General features: G+C 28.3%; 1 pseudogene across 1 annotated transcript; it reads right to left on the bottom strand.

The window, feature by feature from the left end:
* Positions 1 to 6022: 6022 nt before the first annotated feature.
* Positions 6023 to 6938, bottom strand: LOC107622034 (ethylene-responsive transcription factor ERF017 pseudogene; annotated as a pseudogene). Its single transcript, XR_015887316.1, has one exon. The product of XR_015887316.1 is annotated as an ethylene-responsive transcription factor ERF017 pseudogene (transcript).
* Between the last annotated feature and the right edge of the window lie 7140 nt (positions 6939 to 14078).

The raw sequence follows: 14078 nt of genomic DNA, 5'->3' as shown, positions 1-14078 counted from the left end.
GAAGTCTTTCCCCCACAATGACGAGCCATCACTTTGATCGGCAACGTTATGTAATCTCTGCTGATTTTTGAAAAAACTTTGAATTTCTTCAATAGGAACCTCACCTCCATCATCCTCGGAACATTCAGACAGATCGACAACACTTGTTTTCCTTTTCTTCAAAATAACTTTCCTTCTCACTGGCTTCGGCTGATTAACTTCACCAACACCCACAACCTTTTCTACTTTTGAAGTAGACCCCTCTTTATCAAGATTTTTGCTCTTAACCCGAGCTTTCAGAGTAGATGCCGACACCCCAGGATACTTTCCTCCTGAAACATATAACAAAACTTAGCAACATAAACCTCAAACAAATCAATAGTAAATGATTTCAAAAGATTACCTAAATATCCTACCACCGCCTCCTTATTCTCGTCCCACTGCAGCAGATCAAACACAGATATCAACTCCTTCCGATCAAGACCCTCAACTAAATACTCAATTATGCAATCATCCCTCACACTTATGGGTTCAGGCCCCAAAATATTCTGCAGTTCAGAGCACCACCAAAGGGAAAACTTTTCCCCCAAATGCTCGTCTACATAAAAGGGAAATCCCCCTCTACACCTCTAACTTTATATACATTTCCTTAAAGTTTTTAAAGGATGACTTATACAGTTTGAAGACAGCAAAACGCAGCGAACTATTTATGTTCACCCACCCACCTTTCCAAACGCCCTTAGCCTGAAACAAGGAGAAAAACAGTTCCACATAAGGACTCTCCTCCAAAAACTCCATCAAAACCTCAAACGCACGAAGAAACGCCCAACCATTAGGGTGAAGTTGAGATGGTGCACAATTTAGCTGCCTAAGAACCTGACACTGAAAATATGAAAATGGAAGCTTCACTCTCAACTCTTCCAAGACACAACTATGTATGTAAAACTACTCAAAGCCTTCACCCCTTTGAAACACCCGATCTCCATCAGAACATGGAAGGAACTCCAACCGAATCCTAGATTCCCTTCTGACAACATTACTTTTATCTATTTCCTTTATAGCTCCTTCGTCTTTAAACAACGACGAACGTTTCCTAACATCCTCATTTACCCAATCATAGGACCAATCAATTTTTTCCTTCTTCTCTTTTTCAAAATCCATTACCAAAATGAAAATGAAGAAGAAGAACACAAGTTGAAGAAAATACAGAGAAAACAAAGCGTATCTCTTTTGCTCATTCTTTTTTCCAAAACAGCGTCTGATAATAAGTATACCTTGGGCAACTCCACAAGGCCTTTTTGGATTCCAAAAGAAACCTTTAACTTCCACAACAGTTTTGGTTTTTACTACTAAAATCCCATTAGTCACATCAACAAACATTGGGAACACACTCATTCGTTAATGCGCATTTATAATCCCTCTCTCTCTTACTAAAAATCATTTAATATATGTTTTTAATAAAGCAACTTAAACTTGGGGGCTACAAATCTAAGCTCAATCGCCGAACTATGATCTATTACCAACTTATGCTTCATTAAAAAGCTTAATCTGCTTCATTAAAATCTATTCTCAGGTTAAGCTTGGGAGCTATGATACGGCTGTTACAAATCCGACCTCATAAGTCAGCATTATGACCATAACCCGGCAAATTCCGTAATACCTCGGCCATTACACGTTACATAATTCAACAAAGGTAACGCTCGACCAAACGTCATCATTCATTAATGACCTAATAACTGCCTCTCAATTCGGAAGATCAAGAAATATGTAACCGACCAATTATACTCCACTTAAAAAGGTATGGCATTTTCTCCTTAAACGGACACATTGAATTCTCAATACTGACTTAAGGTTCGAAATACCTTTACAGGTACACTCCCTCCTCTCTTATTCATACTCTGCACGATTAGACATCTCTCAGGTGGAAAGCTCGGACTACCCCAAGACTCATAAATCGGCATCGAAGATAACAACTCGGCGCCGATCCCAGTAGCCGAGCTCCCCTCCAGGTATCCAAACATGAACACTACTAAAAATATTTTTAAATTTTGATAGGGATAAATAAGGTGGATTTGTCCCTGTTGTAACTCAATGCATGCATGGTATATAGATATGCATGTTTAAATTTTACGAAAGCTAAAATATTAAATTTATGTCGCTCATAAAAATATTTTTAAAAATTTGAATGACAAATAAATTCTTAAATAATTTAAAAAAATGGCAAAATAACAAAAAATATTATATATTATATTTTTTATAAGTGATAAATTTTTTTTGTATTTAATTATAAATTAATTTGTTTATTTGATTTGAATTTTTATAAAAATATTTATATAACTATTTAAAGGTGCATACAAAAAATTAGAATAAAATTCAATCAATAGATTTTTTTAATTTTTAAAAAAACTTTAATCATTCACGATTTTTTTTAAATAATTATTTGCCTTAAAATTATCAAATTTTTAAAAAAATGTTTTGTTTTTCTAATAAAAGTTGCAAAATGTTGCATCAAAACTATATTTCTAAATTTTTATGAGAATATATATTTCATATGTGTGGTTATTTTTATCACTTTTAATTTTTTAAAACATTTATTTATTGTTCATAGTTTTAGAATTATTTTGTATTTATAATATAAATTTTTAAATATTATTTTAATAGTTTATTCTTTTATAAAATTACGTATTATTATATACGAATGGTCATAAAGTTCGGCAGAAAGTAAAATGATGATCTAATTATCTCGTTACATATGAATTTATTATATCTACGTAGATACTCTCTCCAACGATAATTGCACAATTAAAAAGGTGAAACTTGTTATCATTAAAAAGGTGACTATATTAATGTATTTTCCTAAAAAAAAAATAGTTAATATGTGATCTAAAAGTACAAAACTAAAACTATTATTAATAGAATATTTTAACATTTTTATTTTAATAAATACACAATATTTGCATTGAAAACTAAATTTTGCATATTTTCCATAATTACTCTCTTGATTAGTAATATTAACTTATATTTTTTGGACATATGTTAGCTACTTTTTTTATTATTCTATTAATTTTTATAATTTTTTAAAATTTTAAGTTTTCATATTTAAAAAAAAAACTAATTGTGTCTCTATATCAATTTTGAATTTGTAATTAAATTTTTTTAATAATAAACATTACAAAAATATTTTTATCAATCTCACACCACTAACAAATATGCTTTAATATATTTTACTAAATTAAATATTTTTAAAATGACAAGAATGAAATTATAAAATTAAAATTAGTATAACTATATAGGAATCCAATTAATAATTTTTTAAGTATAAAGACTCGACTATAAATTTGATAAAATCATATAGACTAATTTAAAAATTAAGTTACTTTTTTCACCCTGAAAAAAAAAACAAAACAAATATATATTTTTAGATGACAATAAAAAAAGTCTAAAATAATCTAAAATTATTTTATTTAATATATTTAGGTATTAGTTATTTTATTTTATATTCTTTAATTACGTTATTGTTAAAATAACTAAATTATAGATATCATCATATTACATATATAAAATTATGAATTTTAAATTAAATAAAATAATACTGGTTTATTTTCTCTGAAAAGAAAAATGCCACTAAATAACAAACTAAGTTAGACTTATAGTCACCAAAAAACTAAGTTAGACTTATGAATTACTTTATAGTTTATACAGTTTTAACAGTGAAAAAGCACTATGCCACTCCACTCATATATATTTAATCATAATAAAGGTAGCAATATATAGAGGATCACAATAATCTATGGTAAAGTATATATCTTTGTATATACATTATATTAATTTGAATAAGTATAAAAAATTAATATTTAATTTGATCTTTGAATTTATATATGCATTTTAATTTAATTTTTAAAATTTTAATTATCTTTATTTAATTTATAAAATTTACAAATTTAACTTACATTAGTTTTTAGAATAATTTTGCACACAAATATTAATAAAATATTTGTATGTAGATAGTCAGATGTCATGCTAAAATTTGTGAAAAGATATAATTTTTATTTTAATATTAAAATAGTCTAAAAATAACACCATATCACTTTTTTTGAAAAAAATTTTTTAATAAATATTATTTATAATGTTATTTTTAGACTATTTAAGCATTAAAATTAAAATAATATTATTTTACAGAATCTAACATAACATTTAGTCATTTATGTCAGTGTTCTGTTAGTGTGTATGTGTCAACAATTATTTTAAGAACAACATACATTACATTCGTAAAATTTAAAAACTAAATAAAAATATTAAAATTTCATATTTAAATATTTATTTATTTATTTATTTTACCAAAAATAAAAAAAATTAGAATCTACAATTTTTAAGTAAATATAAAAAGATTATGTTATTTGAATTATAGTTTATTGATAATATTTAAATATTTATTGCCAAAAGCTATCAATGAGAGTGTATGTAGTATACATGCGGGGATATATATATATATATATATATATATATATATATATATATATATATAATTTAAAAATATTAAATATTTTAAAATATAAATATTTTAATAATTTTAATGTTGAATTTTAATTATAAAATATATATATATATATATATATAATATTAATTAAAATTAACAACTAAAATAATTACAACATCAATATTTCTGAAAATACCTATATCAATTAGTAGTAGAATGATTTAGCACTTGAAAAAAACCTAGAGATCTTTCTTTTCCCTGTTTAATTTATACATTGTGGCATATGTACACTGGGATGGAGACTCTTGACCTGTCCTTGTTATTGTAAAAAGTAAAACGTAGTAAATTACCACGGTTTACATAATAATGAATCAGAATATGCAAGTAAAAAAATTATAATTATTACATTTAAATAAAGATTTCTCCCAATAATTTTATTTAGGTAAATTACCCTTATTTTTATATGAAAATATGTTCATATAGAGTTATTTTTCTTTTTCAAATGGTTGCAAAAAAGACCCACCACGAAGTTAGAGAGAGATTGGAATAATAAAAAAAAAATTCCGCTAAAGAGGCAATGAAAAATCTTGACAATATGTATAATGGATTTTAAATTTGGTCCAATAATAAAAAAAAAGAAACCCAATCAGTTATTTTAAAAAATTAACCATCCCAACCCTAATTTACTAATAGAATTTACTCAAATATCCTCTCTCCCAACCCGTCTGCTACCCCATCCTCATCAGTCATCCCATCTCTCCAGCGTTAGAAACTCTTCTACTGGCCATCAAACAATCATCCACGTATTTATTAGATACCTTGAAGACGTAAGGGAAGTGAAATCCAAGAAAGTCAAGTTGACCGCGCAAGACAAGACATTTTTAAAGTGGGCTATATTTGCATGTACAAAAAATGGAGCATCATGGACTAAACTAATTACTTGCACAATTATTGTTGTGCTATCCTACATTGATCTTGGTCCTATACTGTAGGGGGAGGCAACGTCGTTGAAGGTGGCAGCGGCCATGGCGGTCTTGGACTGTGCGACGGACGCAATGTGTGTGAAGGGAGCGTCTCCATTTACGATATTGCGAGGTGTGATGGACGTATGAAAACAACACACTTGTGTGTCCCCTATACATCGGGAATGACGACGTTGAGAGGGAAAACTACCGACGCGACGGTGTTGCTAGGCGTTTGTGGTGCGCACGTCAGCATCAGCTAGAGCTATGGACGATGGCGGCTGGTATCTGTGGCGGCGCGACACCGGTGAGAGAGGAAGAGACTGAGCGAGAAGACAGTCACATCAGATAAGAGAGAAGAAGGTTGTTTTTAGGGTTTACATAACTCTTGCAAATTCTTATTTATTTTGAAATTTAAATTGGTAATTATTAAAAATTAATTATTTATTTATCATTTGATGTTAATTTCAATTTTATCGCTATTATACATATTGTACACTAAATTTATTGGCTTTCCATACTTTTTTAAAAAAAAATACTAAAAGATTATCAGAATTTATTATTTTTGATTATTCATTAGCTATTAATATTTAAAAGTGTAAAATAATTAAAATATGTTATTATATTATTAAACTAAAAAGATTTAGTTAATAACTAAAAATAATAAATTATAATATTGTCTAATATTTTTTACTGGAACAATAAAGGAATTAAAAGCTCCAATTCCAAAGGAATGATTGGTTAAAAAAAGGGTCATCATCAGCCACATTATCCTGAAAAGTTGGTACCGAGAACAACAATTCATCACCCGAGTAGTGATGATCAATTCTGTCCAACTCATCAGAATAGAGAGCACCCCCACAATCAGCAGAACAAGAACCACCCAAATCCTTCAAAAATGTCCAATCCATCATCATGTTGTTGTCCACTTCCTCTTGAGATACAACAGCAGCATCAGCTTTGGATTCTAACAATCCAACTGATGAAGAATCATTGTTATTGCTATTTGGTTGTTCTTGTTGGTGATCATGATGTGGGTCCTGAGAATGGGCAAAGCTAGCAGCAATCTCTTGAATTTCTTGATGAGTAAGCGAATGATGATGAACGGCGGCGCTGGTGCTCAAGTTGAAAGGAGTGTCGGGGAAATTGAAATTGGCTCGACAACCTCGGAGACAATAAAGAGCAGCATCGAATGCACGCGCAGCTTTTTCAGGAGAATCATAAGAGCCAAGCCAAATGCGTTCGCGGCTATTTGGAAGCCTAATTTCAGATACCCATTTCCCCCACTTTCTCTTCCTCACCCCTTTGTACACCTTCTTGTTATTGTTGCTATCATCATCACAATTATTAGATGAAGTGTGATTATGATTATTATTATTATTAGGTGCATCAGCAGCATCACCACCTTCATCCCCAGACATGTTAGCAAGCTGCTTCGAATTCTTCATAGGATAGTAGTAGCAGTGTGTGTGTGTTTAGTTTAATTTGTGTATAAAGTAATTAAACGCGGTGGGTTTCAACATAGTAGTTGACGAGAAAACCTTTGTGATTGATATATATATATAGATGGTTAGTGGGGTGGGTGTGAGGTGAAGGGTTTTGAAGGTCTAAGGGGATTAACGTGTTGATCGGAATAAAGAGAGTAAAAGGAGCGTGAGATCCATTCCAATTCCATATCAATATTCCATGAGCATGTGCCCTCTATTGTCCTCATGTACCATGCCACGCGCTACGCTAGACCTATTTCTCTGAAAAATTAAATTTTGCGTCAGCATCATTTTTTTTTTCAGTATTTTACTATTTTTAGTTAGGTGAATATTATGGTGCCTATCACTTTGTACCTAAGTTATTAAAAAGATAAATAAATAATATTTAATAAATTTTATATAATTTATTTTTTATTTTAAATATTTTATTTTTTACTTTAAAAAAGAAGTTAGACAATTTAAGCACTATAACAAAGACACTATAAAACTCATCTTTTAGTTATTAATCTATTTTTTTAGTGTAACAATTTAAAAATTATTTTTAGTCTATATTTTTAAATATTAATAATTAATTATTAAGCAAACCTAATAAATTTTGCTTGTTTTCTAATATTTTTATTATTTTTTTTATTTTTAAACTTATTTTTTAAAAAAATACAAATTCCAATTATACATACAAGATGGTATATTGACATCTATGATATCTGTTATGATAGTTATAATGGTTACAATAACTAAAAATGTTTGTTAAAATTAAAATAATATTTTTTATAATTTAACAATTTTTTAATTAAAAAAAAATTATCAAAATATAAAAAAATATTTTAATTTTAACCATATTTATATAATCACCGCAAACATAAACATTATACACAATAACTACATACAATAGTATATATATAGCAGAAAAAGAGTTTTGTCGCTCAAGAAGTTCTAAATACTTAACAAATACGAATTGCGTTCAATTAAAGAATATTTGTGGTTTTGGTAAAAAAAAGTAATCATAACTACTATTTTGAATTTACCAATAGTGTAGACATTAATTTTTTTTAACTATTTATTGTTAAATATTAAAAAAAGTTAGCTAATCTATCTATCTATTATCTATTATCTATCTATTATAAAAAATATTAAACAATTATCAAAATTTATTATTTTTAACTATTAGTGAGCCATCAATATTTAAAGATATTAAATAAAGAATGTTGTTAAATTATTAAATTAAAGAAATTAAAAAAATTGAATTAATAACTAAATAATAGCGAACGCTAAAAATAATAAAGTTTGATGATCCTGGTATTTCTCATCTATTATATCTATTATCTATCTATTCTATTATACAAAAACAGTTCTGCTACACATTCAAGTCTTTTTAACAAGTCCGATCAAATTAGTCAAAACCCAATAAAAACTACTTTCATTACATGCAGCATGTACACATGCGTACTTCACTAACCCAAACATATCCTTCTTCGTTTTTGCGCTCCTTTTTCTTCTTCTTTGCATTCTTCCTTCTTCTTCTATGCATTCCTCATCTTTCTTCGCCGCGTTTCTTCTTTTTTTTCGGGTATTTTCTCTCCATTTTCGTTCTTTTATTGCTGTTGTTGTTGCTGCGGTTTTTCTTTTTCTCATTTTCTTTCTAGTAATTTTGCAGCATTGATTTTTTTTATTTCTCTTAAGAGAGTGAAACAAGTTAAGAAGAATTATGCGAAAATGAAATAAGAAGAAAAAGAAGTAGAATATGAGGAGGAGGAAGAGGAAAAGTTTTAAATTATACAAAATTTATCATAATAAAAATATACCGAAATTTCTTAACAAATACATATAAATTTCTTAGTTTTTATACCGAAATTTTGCTATAAAAATATTTTCTTTAATGCTACATTTTTCTTCTTCTTTTTTCCTTATTTCTTCTTTTTTTTTAGTTGTATGAATGTAGGTTCATCCTCTTCCTATTAATTTTGCAGCATTATGTGTTTTTTCTTTTTCTTTATTTGATTTTTTTTTATTCTGGTTAATAGAGTAAAACAAGAAGAAACTTGAGAAGGTAAAAGAAGAACGAAAACATGAATAAGAAAAAAAGAAGATGATGACGAAAAAGAAGAAGCAGCAGCATAGAAGATGAGGACGAGAAAGATAAAGAATTTGGAATTATGCAGAACATATCACAATAAAAATACAACGAAATTTATTAACCAATACACACAAATTTCTTAGTTTTTATACCGAAACTTTGCTATAAAAGTAAAATAATGTCTTCTTTAATGCTATTTTTTTCTTCTCCTTTTTTTTTCTTAATTTTTTTCTTTCTTTTAGTTGAATGAATGTAAGTTTATCTTCTTCCTAGTAATTTTGTAGCATTATGTGTTTCTTCTCAAGAAGACTTTGTTTGATTTTTTTTGTTTTTTTTTTTTTTTTTTTGTCAAGAGAGTAAAACAAGAGAAAATTTGAGAAGGTAAAATAAGAAAGAAAAGATGAATAAGAAAAAAAAGATGATGATGAAAAGAAGAAGAAGAGTTTTGAATTATGCAAAACTTATCAAAATAAAAATACACCGAAATTTCTTTGCAAATGCATAGAAATTTATTAATTTTTACACTGAAACTTTGCTACAAAAGTACAAAAATGTCTTCTTTAATGCTGCATTTTGTTTTTTCCTTTTTTTTATTTCTTTTTTTCTTTTAATTGAATGAATGTAGGTTCATGATTTTTATTCTTGTTAAGAGTGTTAAATAAAAAGAGACTTGAGAAGGTAAAACAAGAAAAAAGATAAATAAGAAAAAAAAGAAGATGATGATAAAAAAGAAGAAAAAACAGTTGCAAGACCTAGAGTAATTCATCATGGCCTAACGCAGTAGTTATGAAATGATTAACACTTTAGTACTGTGACTTCTCATTAGTAAATTAATGTGCAGGAATAATCGGATAAATTATGTGCTTGCTTTTTGGTTGAGTTGTAGATAATATTCTCCCTCACCTTGAAAAAGGAAGGGTTGGACAACTCATCGTTGTGCTGAGTTTTGAATTATGCAGAATTTATCAGAATAAAAATACTCCAAAATTTCTTAACAAATACACATAAATTTTTTAGTTTTTGTACTAAAATTACTTAATGATTGCAGCAAATTAAACTCAGTTTGAAAACAAACACACAAACAAGACTGAATCATGAATAAAAATACATTCAAATTAATTTTGGATTAGGCAACATCATTAATATGACAAAAATTTAACGATAATGAAAATAATAACGACGATAACGATAAAGAAGATGACGATAACGATGATGATAACGACGATATAATGATTACAATGATGATGACGATATAATGATAACGATGATGATGATGATGGAGATGGAGGAGGAGAAAAACAAATGAAAAGAAGAAATCAAATGAAAAAAGGGAAGAGGAAGAAGAAAAAATAGTGATGGTAGTGGCGATGACGATAATTAAAAAAAAAAAAGAGGAAAAAAAGCAACTAAGATATTAATAGAAAAAAAAAAAGAGAAAAAGGAGAAAGAAAAAAAAAAGAAGAAAGAGAAGAAGAAGAAGCTTAAAATACATACTATAAAAATTATTACATATTTTTAGGATCGCCTAATTATATTTATATGTTTATTATTTTTAATAGATTGTTATCGAAAGCAATTAATGTTTGTGATTGTCTAAAATCAAAAAAATAAAAATACAAGATATTAGTACTTTGAAATTTTTGAGGTATAATCTTAAAGTAAATATGATTATAAAATCTTTATTTTTTGTTTTTATTAATTTTTATTTTGCCAAAAAAATTTCATAATTTTATTTATATTAATTTTTATTTTATGTATTTTGATTAAGAAGTTTTAAAGATGTTATTATTTTACTTACTAACATTTCAAAATTTTTATAATATTTTTGTAAAAGTTAATTAATAGATCCTTTTTGTAATTTTTTTTTGAAATTTTTTAATAAAAATATATCTTTATTTTTCTCTTTTACTTTTTATATTCATTGATTATATTAAACTTTTTTTACAATGCATTTTTTATCGATTGGATGCATTGTCTTTTTAACCTTTTACTTCTTTTGATTGTTCTTTCACTTTATTTTAATTTGTTTATTTTGTTTTTACTACTCATATGTTTATTATATTTTATTTTATCTTAATCTCAATCTCATGATTATCTTTTAATTGTATAAAATTAAATAATTATTTTTTGAACATTCTTAAATATATTATCTATTATATATAATATTTAAGAATAAATAAATATAAATTAAATATATAATTTAATTTGAATTTACATTGAATGAATCATCGAAAATTTATCAACCAATTTTATTTTTAGTTTCTTTATAGTTTTATTTAATGATAAAGTCTCTTTATAACCATTAACAATGTCAATACGAAAAAAGTTTTAAGTATCTATAAAATAAAGTATAACAAATGTAAGATAATAATCTATATTTGTAATTCCAAAGTTGTTAACATAAACTACGGACAAATTTCTAAAAAAAAAATATTATGAATCAACATGCATATAATCATATTTTTTTAATATTTTTTATTTGTTTCTAAAGTTATCCAGATTTATCAATATTTAAGTTGTTTATACATATTCTCAAAATATTATAAATTCATCATATATTATAAAATATGTAATATTATTTATTGTTCGATATATAAAAAATATGAATTTCATTAATTTAGTGTATAACCATCTATTTTCAATTAATATTGCTATAATAAGAATACATACATGTCACTTTATGAGAATGATATAACATGAACTATGGTTATTTTTAAATTTTATGAGTGGTTGGACTAACTCAACATCACAAAACTAACAAATATGAGTAATAGCGATAGTAAAATATTAGCCGAAACGGATCTTCGTAAAATTGCTTGTGATTTGGGGCTAAATAGGAACAGTGAAATCTCCTTGGGATGGAGACATAGATACCATCCTATAGAATCTGTTAAATCCTCTCGTATATAAAATTACCAATTTACCCTAATTTATATGTACATAAATCTATTTGTTGAATTTAGTAACCTATATTATGCCAATGCCTCTAATTTAAATTTCTCTTTTTTTTTTTCAGACTTTCACTTATATTTAGTCTCGATTTATCTCTCTCTTTTTCTCTCTTTGCGTCTCAAGTCCATCATTACATCATTCAATCTCCCTCCAAAAAATTATGTATATTATTATGTTAAAAGATGTTTTTATATTATTTTATTTTAAATATTTTTTCATAATAAATATATTTTGAATTGTGTTTTAGTATGTTGAATTTATTATTTTAGGATAATTATATCATATTTTTTGTTAGGTTTTTGTTTAAAAGAAATTTAAAGAATATTCATAGATATATGCAGATAATTAAATAAAAACTCACGAAGAAGATGCAGAAAAAATAAATGTGGTATTTTTTAAACGAGAATGAGAAATAGAAAAGGGGTGTCCATCATCACGCCCCATAAATATCCATTATTTTGTCCAATTGGCAATGAAGATTCAACTCGAACCGATTTGAGAAATGTGTAGACTTCGTTTGAATTAGACTTTAAGGTAATGAACTTAGGTCGTTAAATTTGAGATCCTAATTGTAACACCCTACCATACAGAGTCTTATGCTTAAGTCATAATTCAGAGATGGCAAGGTATTACGACCTCTAAAACAAAAATTTAGTACGTATAGTATTATGAATGATTGATTATAACTAGGAGCCTTTGAAGAAAAAGGGGTAAACAAAAACCGTAATTCGAAAACGCAACACTCCGAATGATAACGTAACGAGAAAAGGATAAGCTAGCGCAAGATCATATATATAAAGAGTGTCAAAAACGGGAATATCAAGACTCAAAACCCGGTTGCGAAGATAACCGGTCCGAGCATAGCAGTATATACATATGATAAAATAAGGAAACCCCAAAGGAAACCCAAAGGGACACAAATACAGAAAATCTATTCTCCAAAAATCCCCTCTAGAAGGAGTCATCACAGTTTGTATTATTTAATGGAGATAAAAGTATCTAAACAAGATATATAAACCAAAACAGAGTCCCGAGAACAAAGGATCTTCGCTAATCCAGAAGTCTTCAGCATGCTTCAGCGAGAAACCTCACGTCCTGCATCTAAAAACCACAAAATCCGCATGGGTGAGAACCAGAGGTCCCCAGCACGGTAACAGCTTCCACATATATAATACATAATAATAGAGGAAAGCCGAAGGCAATCCTAGAACTTCCTCCAGATAATATCAAAGCTTATAAACAAGCTAAACCGTAAGTGGCAACTGACTAAAGATTCTTCAGTCTAACTAATACTTCCCTCTCCAATTCCTTCAGACCTCCCAACCACCAGCAGGAGTATAATATAGCAAACACAGTTATATCAGACAAGAGATTTACAAATAGGAACAGATAAGGCATTTAGGCAATTAGCAAGTAATATGCAGTCAAATAGGCAATCTCAAACAATTCATGTAGTATGCTTATGATGCATGCCTGTCCCTAGTGGCTGATGATATCATCTGTCGGTTATAGAGCCAACCCGACAAGTCCTGGTAGCTAACCATTGGACTGTCCCTCTGTCGTGCATCCCCAACTCGAGTTATACTCATCATAAACTTGATCATAATCATGATCCATATCCATCACCCTCACTGGTGAATATTTATCCATCACCATCATTGGTGAATATTTACGGGGGCGAGCTCATCCGGGCCTTTCACAGTGCCCGGCCACACTTACGACATTGGGTTAACAGAGCTTCGAGTCTCAACCTGGAGCACATGGTGGCTAGCCATTGCTACTACCCAGGGAAACCCTCATCTCCAATGGTGGAAGTGCAAACATTCACAATTCAATCAACAGCATATATGCATTTATACTTGGCCATAAACATGGCTCCGCCGTAACACGGCAATAATCCAGTCATCCGGCTCACGGTTAAATCCATAACCAGCCAATTCATTAACAATTACGGCCTTTCGGCCCATGGCATAACAAGCACTTCCACCGCCATTCTCCGCATCTCACATAATCATCTTTGATCCTCAATGATCATTCATTTTTCCCTTGCTTCACTCGCAAGTTACCACATTCACTAGCCCTTTTTCTCATGCTAGGCATATCATAATGATTTAAGACATAAGTGGTGAGATCGGAGGCTTAGAAGT

This window comes from Arachis ipaensis, chromosome B10 (genome assembly GCF_059453495.1).
Source record: "Arachis ipaensis isolate K30076 ecotype BB chromosome B10, ASM5945349v1, whole genome shotgun sequence".
NCBI lineage: Eukaryota > Viridiplantae > Streptophyta > Magnoliopsida > Fabales > Fabaceae > Arachis > Arachis ipaensis.
This window is presented reverse-complemented; position numbering and strand designations above follow the sequence as displayed.